This window comes from Anabas testudineus, chromosome 21 (assembly GCF_900324465.2).
Source record: "Anabas testudineus chromosome 21, fAnaTes1.2, whole genome shotgun sequence".
Lineage (NCBI taxonomy): Eukaryota > Metazoa > Chordata > Actinopteri > Anabantiformes > Anabantidae > Anabas > Anabas testudineus.
The window spans coordinates 23,200,876-23,214,420 of NC_046629.1; positions in this window are offsets into that span (position 1 = coordinate 23,200,876).

A 13,545-nucleotide genomic window follows, 5' to 3' on the forward strand; every position below is an offset into this window, starting at 1 on the left:
TTAACAAATAGTATCATTTCAAACAGTATAGGAAACCACAATTGTTATCTGTGTTGTGCAATCTATCTGAAAGAGGCAACTCAGACAACAGGTAGTTCCTTCTGGTAACCTTTAACTTGTAAGTTAAACCTGCAGAGTACAACTGAAAAGAAACTAAGTGATGATATGATTTCAAAGTGCTTCAAATAGTTGTCTTATGTAACATTTTACACTTGTGTAAGATGCTCAGCCAGGAAACAAAGCAATTTACCAAGTAAAAAGGACCTAATGTGTGTTATCATACTACAACACAGCCTTTTGCTTACAGTGTAAAATAATAGAGTAGACTTAAGATAAGTCGTAGTTTGTCTTTTCTTGTTTGTTTTTCATAGAATATATGGAGAGTGTTTACCATCCAAACACTGTACAGAGCACTTTGAAACTAATTTTATTTGAGTATTCCACAGGGGCCAGTCACTGATGCTTCTACAGATAAGTTGCACGTAACCGTTTCAGTCAGTTCCTGGTTGTCTGTGCTTGTGGTTAGTGATGGTTTATCTTGTACTTTAGCCTTTTGTGTTGCTATTTTCTTTTAGGTTATTGTAGTTATGATTCCTTGCCCAGGGATTGGATCGTTGAGGCACCATCCTACGCATCCAATGGACCAGCACACATCACTCCTTCGGGCTGGGCTTGGTCGGGTCCATTGGGTTTAGTTATATTTCTCTACAAATACATATGCAGCTTCAAAGTAAGGTACACAGAATGTATTTATAAAACTACCTGCCATACAGATAATGTTTCCATGCCTTCTCCATTTCTAAAAACAGCAATATTTATATTCTACATACATGCATTACACTTACTGGAACTATTAAAGGAGTCATATTATACAGTTTTCAGGCTAAATTTATTGGACCTGGATGTCTCAAGAAGGTTTCTTTAAATTTTCATACTAAAGGACCAACTAGATTGCCTCCGCCAGCCTGTCTGAAAGTGTGCGTTTCAGGCCCTCTCCTGGACGTTTATGGACATTTAGTTCATAAACCCTCATTCAACGTTGTCTGATGCTCAGAGTTTTTAACAAAATAGTGCCAGGGTATCTACTGAATATAAGTGAAGTGTTTGTTTTTTTTAATTTTGCTAACATAATTTACCTGGTTGTGTTTGTAACATGACACCGCATCTAATTTTCACTAGGTTACAAGAGGCGGCAGGATCAGTCCTCCTGATCTGGACTGTTTGCTGATTGGGCATTCACAGCTAAGAGGATGTTTGGTTTGCTTTATCATCTCTCAATTATTTTTCATTGTTACAGGAAACAGTTTATTTAAATTATTAACTTACAGGAAACAGTTTATTTAAATTATTAACAATTAAAACATAACCCTAACCCCAGGATTACACTTGTTGCTGTTGAGCAAAACCTGTGTGGTGACAAACCTCTACATTCTGTAAAGTTCCCAGTGAGACGTTAGTGCTGTTTGGAAAGCAACAGTAGAGGATGCTGCAGGATGACAACAGGACAGACACACACTGTGACAGTAGGACAGCATGCTGTCAGCAGTAACAGTAACAAAATAGCTTCAAGGCGTGAAACTAACTTGGTGCTGAAGAAAAAACAAGTTTTAAAGAGAACTCAGACAGTGATTCTGTCCTTTATTGAGTAACATCATTTGTATTAGTAACACAGGTGTGCTGTGCTGTCCATCCCAGAAATGTAGATTTCAATATTCTCACACAACTTCTCGATAACATCCTGACTGTCCCGCTGTGTAATTAGCTCGAAAATGTCTCCATCTTCAGAGTCTGAGCGAAGCCACATTAGCAGTTCAGCATTCCTGGCTTCATTCAGCAGCAAAACACTTTGCAGTGGTAACACTGATGGCTTCACACTTTGAATGAGACCCAGGGTTAAGAATGAGCTCATCTTTACGCATCTCTATGGGGACAGAACATGTAGTTGTAAGATCAAAATACATGTAAGTTCTAGAGTGATCATTTCCTAACACGCTGTCAGTATTCTTCTCTTTTTCTTCTTCATACAGGATGTCCTACTCTGTATTTTTGCAATACTAGTAAGTGCTGTTTTTGTCCAGAAGGAGGCAGCAGTAGTAATGAGCTCTTTATTCAGTGCAGACCTTTGATGAGACATGAATAAATAAATACATTTTAAAAATAGACCATGTAAATTAATTCTGATAATAAAAGTGTGAAGGACATTTTAAAGAAACATTGAAGGGGCCACCCACATCAATTTCAGTTCAGTTATTTAATTATGGGGAGGTAATGAAGTTATAATGCCTTCCAGTTTTCTAAAGTCTGAGAAAATAACCCTGATTATTTGATTTGGGTTTAATAATTAAAGAATCAGCAGTGAGCCTGAATAGCATACTAGGGGGTGTGATGTTGGAAAGAAATGGGAGTCGATTTTCGTGTGCATTATGGGACACAATGAGAGAATGCAGAATAAAGGTCGGGATTCAGTGTGCGTTGCATTTTTTCCTAACTTTGTTAGCATGTAGTGCTAACTTGTTCATGCACTCCATTTAAAATATTCAGAAAATATAAAGTAAAATTATTCAAACAGTTGTGTTTGGTTTAATCATCAACAAGTAGGAATAATATAAACTGAAGCAACATACAAGAATTGCAGAAATACTTCAAAATACTAACATGTTAAGAGGAAACATTTCTTAATATATTTGTGTTTATGTAAAAGGTTGATTAGTTCATCTGTTGGGTCACAGGCTGCAACACATTCTAGGTTAAAAGGTTGTCATCAGCCATCCTAATTAACAAAGACGCACACTATTTGAAGAAGTTGCCCTAAAATGCGAGGACACCTTTCAGTCCTTCAGTTCAGTTCCTGGTTAGTCAGTGAAAAAAAACATGTAATGGCACCTATAGTGAGGGAAAGGTCAGGTCCAACAGCAGATTTCAGGCAGAGGTGTTACTGACATTTAAAAGGAGAAACATGCAGCACAGTATGCCTAATTTTGAAATGCAGTTCATCATGAACTTACCTGGAAAAACTAATTGATTACACATGTCTTTGGCGGGATATTTCATTTCGTGTGCTATTATACTGTGTCTTTATAGTTAGGTTGTCTTCCCTTGAGTCTAGGACTGACGCAAACAAGAGAGCAGGAATGTCGGCACCTCCCACCACAGATGTTAAACTGAGTTTGGCTGACTCCACCACCTCTGGTCACCCTTCATCACCCTGCTACCTGCTCCCAACAACCACTGAAAGGAAATGTTTCCCGATATAAACCTGGGTCTATTTAAAAGAGCGTTGTCTTTTTCTATCTGATGACCCACAGGCGGCTCTAATAGAAACATTCTGGCCTGAAAGACATGCACGGAGGACAAGTGTCACTCCTTGTCCCTCAGCCGTCCTCTGTGCTGATGATCCAACACAATGAACCGCAGCGAACACCTCTTGGTTCTGGAGGAAAGGAAGTTACTTAGCAGCAAGCTGGTGAATATTGTGAAAGTCTTCTTTGAGTAATCAACTTCTGGGACGACTGCTTTTTCCTCTCTGTGGATACTTTCTGTAAATCTATAGAAATTACTTCTTTCTGCAAGATCTTGACACAAGATTGTTTCAAGTAAAGCTGAAATCAAGTACCCTCTTAGCTCCATTTTCTGTAGAACAGTCAAGTAATGGTTCCAGGAATGTTTTGTCATGATAACTTTATTAATACAAACACACGGTTCAGGGAAAACAGACCACTCATTATAATGATTATCTAATCATATAACATTTCAGTGAGTGTCCTGTGACTTGCAGCGTGTTAATGCAATAGAGCAACAGCATTAATATGCTTATAAGCCAGGTCATGAGATGAATGGGTTTGAAGTTTCCACTTTACTGGCAGCACAAACCTAAAACGAACGCAGTCTGACAAACCAGCAGTGCTGCATATCCCGCCTCCAGGCACGTGTTTTTGTTTTAGAGCAGTGCAGATTCATTTTTATTGTCATCTTGACAGCTATAGTTCAGTGTTCTGCTAAACTGAGAAGTTTCCATTGTTTTTTAACCTATGTTTTGGGGTGTGAATGGGTAAGGGGAGGAGGCTTATAATATTCTTTAAAAGTATATCGCTATTGAGGAATAATGAATGTTAACTTCTTGCTGAAGGACAATTACAGTCCAACTGTGAAAAGATGTTGATTCCATTGGTTGGGATTATGTGCCTGAAGCTGCTGTCTTTTTAAAAGTCCCTTTGACGTGGCGTGAGCAGTTTAAATCTCTGTGTCATCCTCCAGTCATCCAGCATACAAACCAGCCTATTTGCTTTATGAGCTGTACTTTTAAAAAGTGACCACCCAGACAATTCTCTGTGCTCTGTTTGCTTTTGCATTTGCCTCCAGATTATGTGTGGACACACAACTGACAGGTCTAGTCTGTTAAAGTTGGGTTGGATGAGAAAACAGTCATGAACGTGACAACTCCCTTTCTGTGCAGCATGTGACAAACCTTTCTTTTCTTCTTTAAGTTTCTTGTTTCATCTGACATTAAACTGCAGCTATAGAGTAGTGTTTATTTTAATAAAAAAGTTTTTTTTTATAGTTTAAACTACTATCCACATTCTGTAATAGTGCCACAGTCTATTTATCTAGCGCTTTGAATTTAATAAACCTCTTAATCAGCACAAAAAGTCACATCCTTCTTTTAATTCTCCTTTACTGAACAGGAACCAGAGAAAAGTGGCGACAGAGTTTCCAAATAAGCAAATAAGCATATTTTGCATGTTTTTATCTTTCACAATTACTCCCCTAATTTTATACAACCTAGAATTACACTGTCTATTGGTGTTGCCATACATTCCTATTGAGAGCAGTATGCAGTATGTACTTCTATATCAAAACGAAAGGAAGGAAATATGTTGCACATATTTTCTCTTAAGTGATATGTTGAAACATGTACAAGATGACTCACAGTGGACATGAAAGACACACAGCGAGTTAGTAGCTGAGTTTTAGGAAACTACGTACAGATTCTCTTTGGGATGCTATATTTTCAAGGCTCCTTTGTCTTGCCTTAACAATGCCTTATTTGTGTTTTACTATGTTTAGCTAATTAAACGTCCATGTGTCAATCACTTTACCATGTATGATGCTGTCAAACAGTCTCATTGTAGAATTCAAACAGTTTTTCAGTCAAAGTTGTATATGTTGTTTTTCACACAAGGAGCTGGAGACTTTGGGCTGGATTTCCAGGTTTATATTACACTCAGCATGATTCACAAAAATCCAAACCACAGGATGTATGGTTCCAAGACCAAGTCTTAATCAGGGTCAACCACTATGGCATCTGGGGTATTTTCAGGCATCCTAGTCAAGTTTAAAATAGCATGCCTGTTTTCTCAGAAAGCAGAAACAAGAAATGAATAGAAATGTTATGAAAGCCCACATTCTCGTGGTGTGTTTTTGCTCCGAAACAGAAGAAAGTCTGTGTATTTCAAAGTCTGAAAACTCTCAAGGTATTTGGATTTCTCAGAAAGTTTTAGCCTGACTCTTACCATCACTAAAAGTCCCAACTGAACAAGGTCTGGCGACAACCCCAACTGCAAACCCAACAGTTAAAACTAAGACTGGATAATAAGCAGCATTACAAAGCTACACTGTAAAATATTCATTTTTCATGAAACATACACAAGGTTATGTTTTCGTACACATTGTGTGTACTTACGTTTATCTACGTTGATTGTGAATTTGAATACACTTAAAGCTGTATTACTTGATGTTTTGGCCACTTGGGGGCAGCAGAACAAGCTGTGGACACTGATTTAACGCACATCAGTGAAGTTGTTTCTGCTCTGTTGGCATGTGTGCCACATAGCATTAGCATGAGTCTTTTTTCTGGCCACATTTTGAATCTAAATTCTCTTCTGTGTTCCTCGGCTAGTTGCTAATGGTGTGTATCTGCTATTTGGTGCTGTGCAGATAATGTATGGCATGGTGGGTTTATCAGGAGTTTGTGGGCCACAGTGTGATTATAAAATCCTGAGAGACACTATGCTACACTATGATAAATCCTTTAAATGATAAGTATTATCTTTTGTGATGTCAATCCCACAAACTTTTGTAAAGCATTTTGAAAAATGTTTTGTTTTGCTTTGTTCTGTGCTAAAGGGAAAATCAGGTCATGAAGTTGAAGAGTTTTAACTCGGGTTACATTCTGTCTTTGGAACAGGCCAATATCAGATCCTGTGAACACTTAAAAGTAAGTTTAAAAAGTAGACCTGAAGCATCAGGTGTCCTGTGTGCCTCTGTTTAACTAATCAAAAGAAACAGGTTGGATTTTGTGTGGAGAGATGTGTGTCATTGTACGGCCTGCACTACTCATGATGAGGTGGTGTTTTGAAAATGTATTTTTCAAACTAAGGAACACAACGAAGGCACTTGGAGTATGTCTGTGTGTGCAAGCGATGAACTGTGCACAAGGTCATGAGAAATGCTTCTCATTTAGCTGAAAATAGTCTGTGTGCCTGTGGTCAAGTCCATTATGTTCAACAATGTGATATTGTTGTGATATAGACGGAGCACTAAAGTTATTCAAGACGATTTCTTTGTGTCCGAGAGAATAAATCATTGACCTAATAGGTTCACAGCATATACTGTACATCCCATAAGGCCACAGTCCAATCTGCCAGAGGACACAGAGAAAGAAAAGGCCTATTTAACAAAGACTAAAATTCATTCAGTGACCTGGAAACTTTATTCATTTGTATCCTGTGGAACCAGTTCGACCCTCCTCCTTCTGAAAACCGAGCATTCCCCTTTCATAATAAGAATGAAGAATGAACATCGCATTATTCATCGGGCATTATACATTTGCAGGACGTCCAGTTTTACATTTATTGACTGTTGGATTTATAGTAGACAGGTCACCATGTCATATATTATGAGCTGTGAAAGTGAATGCATTCAGTAAATAATTCAGTTGTTGGGTCACCAGCAACTGGTGACTCAACAATATCCTTTGTTCACAATGCTCATGTGGTTGATGACTTTGCATAGAATACCTGTTTAACAGGAGGCTGTTGACCGGACATGTATCTTTAGTTCATTGTCACCTCTTCATTGTTAGGGTGGTGCTGTCAGATACACTAATATCTTTGTCCGTGTAGATTACTTCCACTTGAGCACATCTCTGCAAATCAGGAGGCATTAAAAGCCGTCTTTCACTCTCTAACGTACACTCGTAAACACAGACTCTCAAGTTGTACATGTGGTACATGCATGTCACAGGCAAGCTCCTCACCACAGAAAGAAAACACAGCTGGCTTTATCTCAGCCTTATAGCTTCCTTATGCAACTCATGTTCTTTTCTGCACTAAAATGTAGGCTCCAGAGGGAGCAAAGATCATGCCTAATTAGCTGCCAAAGTAGCTGGCAGATGATTATACTTGATGCTGTAGTTCATTATTGTGAAAGACAATAATATTAATATTATATAATATATAATATTCAGGGTTACATGTTCCATTAATAAAACCATAACACAGCATGTTCACACTTTTTAAATCAGTTAGTGCTCTTGCTAAATGTTTCCAACATTGCACAGCATAGTTGGCATGAGATTAACTCGGCATGGTAGAAAAATAAGCATGAATGATAGCTCAACGTGGACAGTTTGTGAGAATTAAACTGTAAAATACTCAGTGGTAGGGTCTCCACCACTATATGTCCGGTGCAGAAATCCTGTCTGCCAACTCAATGCACAAGTACTTCATTCAATTGATCCCATTCATTAGTGTTCCTAAGCAAATCACCTGCACCCGACCTTAGCTAGTTAGATAACGACTCGCCACTTCATGCTTTGATTGAATCAACTTGGTGTGAATGTGGCTAATTCGACCACTGACATCGGTCCCACAAGCTCCATCACATACAGCGACAGCACAGCTAAGATGGAGTCATAACTGCTAGAGAACAAAAGTGAACAAAAACTTTTGTCAGCACACATACAGATGTACTTCTACCAACAGCTGTTCTCCAGTAGGTTTTACTTTTCTGAATGAAAATGTCCATATTACTCTAATGTCGTCGTGGCAACATGATTTCTACTCATTTCTGCCTGTGCATCCTAATTTGTTTTAAACAGAGAACTTCAGTTGGCTTAGACATAGCAGAGGAATTCTTTCACGGCTCATTGAACAAACAGGCATAATTCCTGCTCTTTAAAACCCAGCTGTTGCTTCACTGGAAAAAAATAAGAGCAGTTCATAAATTCTTTGGAAGAGGACACAGATGTTACTATAATGTTTTGTGTCTTCATGAACAGCAGTCCCTCACTTTTCTGTCAAAAAGGACAGAAATTGAAATTCACATATATGTTATTGTTAGAGGGTTTACTTGTTTAAAAAGTATGACCCCACTTAATCAGCCAGTGAGACATGGTTGACTCAAAACCACAAACAGCATGTGTATCCCATCCACTCCAACAGCTTGCATGATAATTCTTTTAGGTCATAAGGTGATTAAGAAATCATGTACTCGTGTCCTGAATGGTAGAGTATATAACAGTGGTTTTCCGAGCTTCTGCTTTCTCTGGCTGCTCTAAAATAAAATTTATACACTACATCCGAGCTGACGCAGCGATACATTTGATATAAGGGAAAGTTTCATGTGAATCACACATCGTTTAAAACTCTGACTTGTCAGAAATATTTCATTAGAGACACTGGAACGTTTACAGTGGCTGAATGTGACACAGGATGTGGCTTCTTAACCATCTTCCATGTTATTTTTTGAATGATGCAACATCTTTCTATTATGTATTATTGTAGCTAATTTACTTCTATATGAGATTGAATCTAAGCTTTGGTGTTCTTAGGTTGAGCTCATTTTGACTCTTTATTAATTCAAACTCTCCTGGGCAGTTGTCCAGTTGTGTGCATGTAGACCAAATACAGGAACAGTTCCTTTAACACCTTAAAAGTTAGTGTAAAGGTAGTTAATTGATATTTTTACTGCCCATTGCACCAGCTGGATGTCTTCAAGACAAGCAGCAGCTTTAAGACACGGCAAGAGATGTCCACAGCGTTCTCCTGCAGTAAGACAAATGTGATTTAGCCATAGAAGGTGGTTTGGTTTATGCGTCCTGTCAATCCAATGTGATCCATCAATTTCTGATTTTCTGGCCAGTTTCCTCCAGCTATAACAGGAGAGCCAGCCCCTCCTACTGCGAGCTCTGGCTGTGCACAGTGAGCTGATAACAGGACAGACACGTTGTAAAGAAAGCTACAAACACTTCCCATCCTCCGCCTAAGTCACAGTGTCCTTGCTGCTGTGGTCCTAAACTTTGAGTGCTGTTGTTTATTGCTCGGCCGGTGGCAACTTAGTTGTGTTTATATCTCCTGTGAACTATTTCCACTTGACACACAACCGTAACTGAAAGTCTGTCACAAGCTCTTTCAACGCTTCTCGACAGCGTCCGCTGTTCTGCCCTGCAAGAACAAACTTTGGCATTTGTATTTGTGTTTGCATTTTAAATGGGAGGAACAGTGTTACGTCACAATGGCTGCAGAAGCTCTAGGAGTGAGAATGAGATTAACCATTTGCATGTAATTAGATATGCCTCTTCACACCTTGTTCTTTTAATCGTATGTATGAAACAACCAGGGGTGATAATGAGAAGCTGCTGCTTCCAGAACTTTACCACGTTACTGTGAAAAGTAACAGATCATTCCCATTGTTTAGTTTCCTCAGCCCCTTGTTTGATGTTGTATACTGTAGCTGGCCAGTCTGCCAACAGTCTGGAGCACCATTTCCACTTGACTGATATATTTTGTATAAGTCATCTTACTTTTCAACAATCTGCAGTCACCGTTTTCCGGCAGGGAGCTGTTTTGACTATGAGTGGCGAATGTGTAATATGTGCCGACCAGCCCAGACATGAGCAAAGATAATTCTAAATGCATTAGCTCTGTCTCATTGCGTAAAATGTGGTGTAAAACGTAGCTAGGAGACTTGAAAAAACCTCTCATTTCATGACATCACCACTCAGACATGAGAGGGCAGGCCCAGATTGAATAAACACGTGCAGGACAAGAACCATGTTCAAGCTACCCACACAAGTGCAAGGATCCACCACTCCTCACCCGAACTCACGGTTAGAAACGTACTGTCTTCACTGTCGTCCCATCACTTACAGGACATGGATTAAATGAATGAATATAGATCTGAATTCAATCAAATCATTTTGAGTGACACTGAAGCTCACGCTTTACTTTTATACTCACGACTCCAAACACACAAATCATCTTTGCCTCCGTGGTCTCTTATAGCCGCTTTGATAGATTATCTCATTTTCCCGTCATCCAGAGGAGAGGTGCCATACATGCTGAATCTTAGCAGTTTTACTCAGCCCATAACTCCTCTCTGTCTAACCTTACTCGAAGACCCGGCAGTATGGCTGCCAAGTCCTTTACACATTGATGACTGTTTGGCACAGTCATGCTGACACCACCAGAACTGTTTATGACGCGGAGGAGCAGTTTAACTTTCGGAATTAGAGACATGCTTTGGAATCTTTTGATGCTTAGTTCTGTAATGAGTCCTAATAAGCTGTAATGTTCAGAAGACAGGAGTTTGCTCTGAGTGCTGATACAACATAGGCAGGTTGTGTTTTTGACATGACGAGATTGGGTGTCGCTGAGAGTGCAACGTGCACGCACGAGTGCAGCAAACGTGCCTGAGTACTATAATAAAAACAAAAAAACAACAACCTTCAAACCAGATGTGGGCAGCTGGAGAGCTGCTGAGAGAGAGGATCCACACAAACACACAGAGATAAGTAAATGTGGGGGGTTGAAACTCCCACAGGGTTTGTTATCGCTGCTGTACAAAATCTCATTCTTATCTCTCAGTTACTTTTTTAAATTTCATACTATTTACTAATACTGCAAATCACAACTGAGCCTCCCATGTGAAGTACTGTGGTATCACGCAGTGAAGAAAGTAACACTGCTGTTGAAGCCACTCATGTTTCAAAGGCCACACATTTCAATTAGAGGAGGTTTTACGGGTGGTTAAACTGCAGGTGTTTGCTAACTGGACATGGTGTTAGCCCTGAGTTTGCTTCAAGGCGTGGACTATTGCCTCTTCTTAACCTGTGCGGTTTGCAGTGATGTAACAGATGATGGTGATGAACGGGGTATGCTACACTGTGTCTGTTTACTGTAGCTTTCCAGCCTTCATCCCCTGGTTTGTGCCTTCCGGCTCCCGACCCTCAGCTGCTCGCCCCTCGGCTGCTCGATCACTGGCCGCTCAAGACCGTCAAGACTGAACTGTTAGTAAAGTTAAACTGTGTGAACTTTACCTCAAGTTTTTGCAGGTATGTATCTGAGCCTTGCTTGTTCAGATTTGTGAAATTCCAGTCCAGTTTGAGAAACATATCCGTGGGGTGAAGGCTTGTCAGATGTTGCAACACTGCACAGTAATTTATAATGGTGACACATGATTTAGCAGTTTAGCAAAATTATTGTGGCTGAAGTTGTATATTGGTCAAGGAGCATTGTCCAGGAAAAAAACAGTAGGAAAATTGAGCTTTAGCTGCACTTTAGAAAGTGTTTTGCACAGAACCATTATCCTTTAACAGTGTAGTTACACAGACCTGGGGATGAAATATCTCTTCCAATCATATATGGCTATATGTGTAACAGGATTTTGAGTGTTTTTCAGTTAAACTAATTGGATCAAAGTAATAAATTGTCTTTTCCTTGCTGTGTTTTACGTTAACCAATAATTTAACACGAGCCACCTGTTTGGTTAAGAAGACACACAGAGGCTGCTGTTTCAGGACAGGAACCCGAGACAGATAATCATCTCCTAGTCCCGCCATCCCTGCACCCACTACACCCAGCCCCCGATATCCTCACCACCACCATCTGCTCTGAGGGTAGGGCCGCCGGTTTCCATGGTAACTGTGTACCCCCCCCCCCCCTCCCTATAAGCACTGGGGCTTCTTTTGTGTGTCCCACGTGCAGTCTGTTCCAACTGTAACCCGACCACACTACTGAGAGCTGTTGGTGCTGACCGCATGACATAAAGCAGGTTGGGAGGGGGTTGTATTATGTATTTTGTCCACTGTCATACCTTGATGGTATTGCTACCTTTGGAACTGCAGCACTGGAAAGACTGGACAAAGTTTAGACTCACAAGGAATCTCACCACTGAGAACATTCAGTCCCCTTCCCCCACTGAAAACAAGGTGACCTTGCAAATTAAGCTTGACCACCCCCTTTTGCCTAGTCACCCCTGTCTTTGAAGGGGGTGAAAGGCAGGAACAGGAAGGAAGACACAGTAAAGTGACAATAAAGGAGACATAAACCTGTAGAAAGAAAGGACCGAACAGGAGAAAGTTTTTACAAAGTGATTCAAATACAGCAAAGCTTCTCATATGTCAAATCTTTAAATTGCAGACGTAAATATCTAATATACACCAATTTATGTGTATTTATGTTGGTGTGGATCTTTCCTGGTTGTGGTTCCCTTTCTTTCTGTCTATGTTGAGAACGACTGTAATGAAGCAAAACAATTTCCCTCTGGGATTAATAAAGTTTTTTGAATCTTGAATTTACATGTAGTCATTTGGCAGGTACTTTTATCCAAAGCAACTTGCAAACACTGAGCAACTTGGGGTTCAACAGGAGGAGGAAGAGGGATCAAACCACTGACCCTGAACCTGGTTACTTTTGTTCTAGCACTCACTGACTATTGTTTTTGTTTAAATGTGTCAGGAGGCATGATATGCATGATACCAGAGCACAGAACGTTGATGATCTTCTTCATTTTACTCTTCATAGTGTTTGATTCTGTTGTGATGGAGGCCACATGGAAGATCACCCAAAACCAGCACTCACACTAAGTTCAGGCCTTTATCTGTTATACGAGGTTAAGTTAAAGTGAGCTATTCTGATCTGAAGCAGAACCTTATTAGGCACAATTTAGGATACTCAGAGTCCTAAACAATACACAGATGGAAAGTATTAGAGTTGCTGGCAGGAAACTCAACTTCCCTGTGGTACTGTGAATTAAAAAGTAACAGTGCGGGCTAGGTTTACTGCTCAGTGTAATTACTCCGTGTCCAGTGAATAATCGCCAAAAAACGTACAGGTGCAGGTAGATTTGCTACCTGAACATGAACTTTTTAATAAAAGGTCATATCCACATCAGTGTCCGTGGCTGTAGAAAAGGGCAGAAACCAGTCACGGGGGATAGACAAATTAATAAGAAAACCTCTCACGACTGACAGCCAGGCTGCAAGAGAAAGGAATTCCTTTTTGGCCCACAGCAAAGACACGGCGGGCCGTTTGTCTATAGTCATCTTGGACGGTTGCCAGGTTAACCTTGTGCTAATGCCATTTAATAAAATGAGTTGCGCCCTTGTGCATTTTCCTGGGTGTGTTGGCAGGGAGACTGCCTCAAGAATGCAAGTTAAAAGATTAAAACCAGCAGGAGCATTTAACAAGCATTTCTGCCAACTCAAACTCTCCAGTACAACTGTAGCTTAGCATTTTGTGTGCCTGTGCAGATCATGACCTCTAC